Here is a 7,072-nt window from a genome sequence, read left to right on the forward strand (position 1 = left end):
TGTCCTTGAGGCATTTCATCAAAACACAAGATATGCAGCAAATATACATCACTATTGCAACTCCGATTATTGAAAGGTCACTCCTTAAATACATCAATCAACTACCCTACAACAATCACACCACCACCAAAGGGTGAAAATAGCAAGACACCACCCAAAAAAAAACAATTTTCGGCCATATTGACCACCACACTAAACCCCATCACAGAGAAAATTTTGTTTTTTAAGCACCATCAAATCTCACAACAAAAAGATTACCTCTAATTATAAGAACAATGAAAAACACACAAGTTTATGTAAGCAATCCATCCATAAGATGAACATTAACTAAAAGAATTTGAAAAATTAGCTAGGGTTAGGGTATTAACTCAAACAACTTAGATTACCACTATAAGAAAAGAGATGAGAAGAAGGACTTACCTTTACAATTGATGTAGATGAGAAGAAACTGAAAAAATGGAGGAATTGGGGAAGATATAGGGTTTTGGAATGTGTGTGAGAGAGAGGTGAATGGGTAGAGTATGAAAGATATGAGAAAAGGGGGAGGGGATACGGTTATTAAAGCAAATAAAACAAAACAAAATTTAACAATTTTGTGCTACCGCATCGCTAGGTGCGGTGCCCCATGCAGCGTGGTAGTGTGTTATTCCAATTCGTTATGAAAAAGGAGATAAGCAGCCATTTTGGCCTGGGGCGTCGCCCTATGCGGCGTGCTAGGCCAAATTTCTTAGAGTTCCAGAAATATTTTGAGTTTTAGGCCACGGGTTGCACCCCGACTCTATTATGTACTTATTTTCTGTTCAATTTATGCTTATACCTGCCCAAACAAGTACCAACATTGAAAATATTGCAAAACATTTGTCTAACTATTCTACAAAAGCAAGAAAATTGGTTAGACGCAGTTCTGAGTTATAGTCGTCAGCTTGACTCTGTCACTTAGGCTCAATTGATCACGATGCTAGAGGATTATTTGTCAAATCCTTCAACAACGTACTATTTTAACCTATGCCTATTCACCTTAAAGCTTTCATTCCCTCCTTCATCCTGAATTTCAATGGCGTCGTACGGTGAGACATATTTCACCACATACGGACCTGTCCATCTTGATTTGAATTTTTCGGGTAACAATCTAAGTCTACTATTGTATAATAAGACTTTGTCTTCTTTATGAAACTCCCTTGGCTTAATCAGACAATCATGCCACCTCTTGGTCTTGTCTTTAAAGATACGCGCATTTTCATATGCGTCGAGTCTAAACTCCTCTAATTTGTTCATCTGCGTCAACCTGTGTTTGCTTGCAAGACTAAGATCGATATTAAGCATCTTAATAGCCCAGTAAGCTTTATGTTCTATCTCAACAAGTAGATGATACGATTTTCCATAGACTAATTTGAATGGTGAAGTCCCTATGGTTGTTTTGAATGCAGTTCTATACGCTCATAGAGCTTCCTCCACTTTTACAGACCAATCCTTATGAGAAGCACTAACCGTCTTTTCAAGAATTCATTTTATTTCACGGCTAGCCACTTCAACTTGCCCACTAGTTTAGGCATGGTATGGGGTTCCTATTTTTTGTGTGACCTCGTACTTGGACAGTAGTGCGGCAAATTATTTGTTCATAAAGTGTGACACATTGTCGCTAATAATCACTTGAGGTGTCCCGAATCGGGTAAAGATATTTTTTAGTAAGAACTCAGATACCACCCGAGCATCATTGGTCCTAGTAGGAATTGCTTCGACCCATTTAGAGACGTAATCAACGGCTACTAGGATATATTCCTGTGAAAAAGACAATGGAAACGGACCCATGAAGTTAATTCCCCAAACATAAAACATTTCACATACCAGAATGGAGTTTAGTGTCATCTCATCCCTTTTGCTGATGTTACCAGGCCTTTGACACTTGTCGCATGCAGCTACATATGTCCGAGTGTCTTTGTACAAAGTAGTCCAATAGAAACCGACTTCTATGACCTTTGCTGCAATGCGATTTCCACCGTAGTTTTCTCCAGCTGCTCCATCATGGCAATGAGAAACAATGCTTTCCATTTCTCCTTCAGGTACACACCTTCGAATCACACCATCTACACACAGTTTTAATAAGAGAGGATCATTCCAAAAATAAATGTTTACCTCACCTTGGAGCTTCCTTCTTTGATCACGAGAGAGGTCTCGAGGTAACCATCCGCTGGCTAAAAAATTGCTACATCAGCATACCAAGGTGGTGTTTCGGACACTACAATAATGGAGAAAATCTGCTCATCAGGGAACTCTTCTCTCACGTCGACTGTTTCAACTGGAGGTTTCTCAAATCGATATAGATAATCAGCAACTTGATTTTATGTGCTCCTCCTATCTTTAATCTCCAAGTCAAACTCTTGGAGAGATAAGACCCACCGCATCAGACGCGACTTGGACTCCTTCTTACTCAACAGATATTTAAAGCCTGACAAATCCATGTGTACAACCACCTTGCTCCCCACCAGGTATGATATAAGCTTGTCAAAAGCAAAGACCACAACAAAGAAATCTTTCTCTGTAGTGACATAGTTAACTTGATCATCATTCAACGTCCTGCTGGCGTAGTAAATTGGTCAAAACATTTTATCTTTTCTTTGACCTAAAACTGCCCCCACAAGTACACCACTGGCATCATACATTATTTCAAATGGCTGGCTCCATTCAGGTGTCACCATAATAGGAGAACTTACCAGCTTTTCCTTTATCAATTCGAATGCTCTTAAGCATTCCACATTGAAAACAAACTTGGCATCCTTTACTAGCAATGTTGTTAATGGTTTGGTAATGCTGGAGAAGTTTTTGATGAACCTCATATAGAATCCAGCATGTCCCAAAAAACTCCTTGTGCCTTTCACAGAAGTTGGTGGAGGGAGCCTAGCAATTACGTCCACCTTGTCTCTGTCAACTTCAATTTCATGTGCAGTTACTTTGTGGCCCAAGACAATTCCTTCTTTCACCATGGAGTGACACTTCTCCCAGTTAAGAACCAAGTGCGTGGCTTCACAACGTTCAAGCACGAGATTTAAATTCTTCAAGTAGTCTTCAAAGTCATCACCAAAGAGGGTTAAATCATCCATGAATACTTCTAGACACTTCCCATTTAAGTCAGAGAATATAAACATCATGCACCTCTGAAAAGTGGCAGGTGCATCACACAACCCAAATGACATTCTCCTGTAAGCAAAAATACCTGACGGGCACATGAATGTGGTTTTATCAACATCTTCTGGGGCAATGGGTATCTGATTGTAGCCTGAGTACCCATCCAAGAAGCAGTAGCATCCATGTCCAGCCACTTTCTCTAGCATTTGATCAATAAAGGGGAGTGGAAAGTGGTCCTTGTTGCATCATTCAGCCTTCTATAATTAATGCACATTCTCCACCCAGTGACTGTTCTTGTGGGGATCAATTCATTATCTTCATTTCTCACCACTGTCATGCCGCCCTTCTTAGGTACAACTTGTATTGGACTAATCCACTGGCTATCGGAGATGGGAAAAATCACTCCCGCATCCAGTAATTTGATGATCTCCTTGTGCACTACCTTCTCCAAATTTTTATTCAACTTGCGTTGGGGCTGTAAAACTAGTTTGCTATTTTCTTCCAACAGAATTTTATGCATGCAAATTGCTGGACTGATTCCTTGAATATCAGTTATACTTCAGCCAATGGCTTTCTTGTGCTTCTTTAGTAGCTCCACCAGCTTTCGCTTCTGTGTACCTATCAAATCAGCATAAATAATCACAGAAAAATTGTGAGTATCAAGAAAAGCATATTTTAAGTAAGTGGGGAGGACTTTGAGTTCCACATTATGTTTAGAAGCCTCCTCTTTTAATCTCTCCTCATCGACCGCTTGGTCCTCGATTTCAAGTGCTTCAGCCTCTTTCTTTATTGTAGGATCTTCATCCTCCACTGTGCCAGACTGAGTAATACACCTCTCGAGATTATCCTACACAAGATTATCAAACTTGTACTTTTTAGCCAATTCTTCAACCACATCCAACTTGAAACACGAGTAGGTGGATGCCTCATCGCTGGGGGTATTTCATCATCCTCTTCATCTGGAACACTACTTTTTCGTTACCCACTCTGAGCATGAGATTCCCTTCATAGATATCTAGGATAGCTTTGCATGTACATAAGAATGGCCTCCCCAGAATTAGAGGCACTTCCTTGTTCACCTCCATATCCACCACAATAAAGTCTACAGGGAACACAAATTTGTCCACCCGTACTAGAATATGCTCGATGATTCCCTCAGGCAAAATGGTAGTCTGGTCAACCAGTTGTAGAGATACTGATATTGATTTGATCACCCCAAGCACACCTTCCAGTTTTATGAATACAGACAGAGGCATAAGCTTTATGGACGCACTAAAATTGCAGAGGGCCTTATCGAATTTTCCACTCCACAACGAGCATGGTATGGTAAAGCTTCCTGGGTCACCACACTTTTGGGGAATTTTATTTGGTAATATGGCACTGCAGTGGGCATTCAACTTGACCACGGTTGTCTTTTCCAATTTTCTCTTGCTAGATAAGATTTCCTTCAAGAACTTTGCATAAGCAGGCATCTGAGTGAGTACCTCCATGAAGGGAATGTTCACATAGATTTGCTTGAGCATTTCCAAGAATCGACCGAAATATTTGTCAAGTTTTTCCCGCTTCATTGTTTGGGGAAATGGTAGAGCTGGCATATGTCTACTTTCTTCAATCTCCTTCCGTACCCCACTACCCTGGCCTTTCTGCTCTTCACTTTCTTTTTCTACTGTGTCTCCGCCTGCTTGCACACCATCTCGGGTCTAGCTTTCACCACTGGATCAGCCAATGTTTTGCCACTTCTTAGAGATACAACTTTGATTGTTTCTTTTGGGTTCTTTTTAGTGTCAGAGGGAAAAGTCCCAGGAGTCTGATTTGGCTGTTGTGGCTGGTATTCCTGCCTCTGTTGGTTTTGGAATCCTGGCGATCCTTGATCCTAAGGTCTGGGATTATTTTGCTGCCATGAATTCAGGCTTCTTCTAGGTAAACTCCACGATAAACTTGGATATCTTTGACCCATAGAATTATAGTTGTTCCCACCTTGGTAGTTTTCTCTATTAAAGTTCCCCATTACGTTGACTTCCTCAGTTGATGCTTGACACTCGTGTGTAAGGTGTCCCAATCAACAGAAGTCACATGTTGTTTGCGGCTCACTTTGTACCTTAGCTAATGCAAGCTTTCTTATCTCTTTAGCCATGGTGTCTATCTGGGATTGCATAGATGTGTTAGAGTCCACCTGGTGAACCCCAACTGATTTTCTTCTGTCATTAGTCTCAGCCGGCCACTGGTTAGCATCCTCAAATATCATCAAGGATTAAGACAACCTCCTCCGGTATTTTCTTAATTATTGGACCTCCACATGCAGTATTCAGAGTTCTCGCGAGGACGGTGTCAGTCCATCCTAAAAATCCTGGAGTTGCATCCACAAATCAATTCCATTATGCTGACACTTCCTGACTATCTCCTTGAATCGTTCCCAAGCTTCAAAAATCGTTTCTGTCTCCTTCTGACAGAAATTATGAATTTTCCTTATGAACTTTCCTATTTTTGCAGCCGAAAAGTATTTGTCAAGAAACTTCTTGGTCATATCTTCCCATGTCCTTATAGAACCTACGGGTAAGCTGCGAAGACATTGCTTCGTGTCATCTTTCAGTGAAAAGGGAAATGTCCTTAAGTAGATAGCATCCTTTGATACTCCATTGTATTGATAAGTGTTCATGATATCGTCGAAGTCCATAAAGTGAGTATTAGGATCTTCGTTCATCTTCCCTCTGAAAGTGCAATTATTTTGGATAGTTTGAAGCAAGCCTTGCTTCAATTCGAAGTTGTTTGCTGCTATGGGTGGAGGTCTGATACTTGACATTCCTTGATTATATACAGGCCTATCATAGTCACCCAAAGATCTTCCAGGTCGGGGTATTGCATTCTCGAACTGGTCTTTGACCAAAGGTCGGTTTAGATTGAATCTTCGACCCCCATTTAGGTCGACTATTTCATCAGCAATCATCCGTGCAGCTTTTTGTTGTGCTTCCTCCCTTGCAGGTAAGTTTACTCCTTCATTGTCTTCATTTGCCATGGTATCTTGAGTTGAAGTTTGTCCCAACAATTTTTTAGTTAATTCTCTTTCCTTTCTCATATGTCGCAGGTATTTTTCCAACTCTGGTTTGTATAGTATCACTTCCCTTGAAAAGGATCGAGTCATACACCAGAGAAATCAAAATTAGTACCCTGGGCGCAAGTGAGAAAAATGTGAATACATTAAAGTAAAAATTGGTTCCTGAATTAGTACTAAAAATTATTTTCACACTATCGATTGCCAATCCGCGACAACAACGCCAAAATTGGACGAGCGCAAAATAAACACTTAAATTGTGCTCGCTAATCAAACAGTGCTTGAATAATCTTCAGTTGATTACTATCCAGGAAAATTAACACTTGATTGGATATCTATTCCTATGAAAAACTATTTAAGTTCAAGCAAATAACACTTGATCACTAAAAAGAGTAAGTGAGCACAAAGAAATATTTATGAGAAAAATAAAGGTAATTGACTTGATAGGTGCACGATAACTGACTTGGGATCTAATTCTTGAGTTAATTCACTCTATAATACGATCGATTCTAACGAGTTCAACCGATTATCATATTACACTTGAAGCTAATATACCTCTTTCGATTAAATACTAGTTTCAGTAATTAACCCAATATAAGCATAGTAAACAATTGTAAGAATAAAAATAATATTTATGTTCTAAAGGGTAATTTCTCACGAATATTCCCTATTTTCTAGTTCAATCAATAATTCACGAGGCTCCTTCGATTACCTATTTGAATCATGAATTTAAAGTAGAGCATAAGATGTGCAGAAATTTAATATCAAACTTCTCTTTTGGTTAAGTAAAATACTAAATAACTCCACAATACAAGTTAAGCTCCATCAATTAATTCTAGCAAGTCTAAAGAATCGAATCCCTAATCAAGTTATTGAATCACCATATCTATCAACACCCAA

The 7,072-nt window shown here is 39.6% G+C and overlaps 1 non-coding gene across 1 annotated transcript; it reads left to right on the forward strand.

Moving 5' to 3' along the window:
• The first annotated feature begins 5,492 nt into the window (after positions 1–5,492).
• Positions 5,493–5,599, forward strand: LOC142168456 (small nucleolar RNA R71). The gene has a single exon (XR_012698318.1). It is a non-coding gene; the product is annotated as a small nucleolar RNA R71 (small nucleolar RNA).
• The last annotated feature ends 1,473 nt before the right edge of the window (positions 5,600–7,072 follow it).

Source organism: Nicotiana tabacum, chromosome 13 (assembly GCF_000715075.1).
Source record: "Nicotiana tabacum cultivar K326 chromosome 13, ASM71507v2, whole genome shotgun sequence".
NCBI lineage: Eukaryota > Viridiplantae > Streptophyta > Magnoliopsida > Solanales > Solanaceae > Nicotiana > Nicotiana tabacum.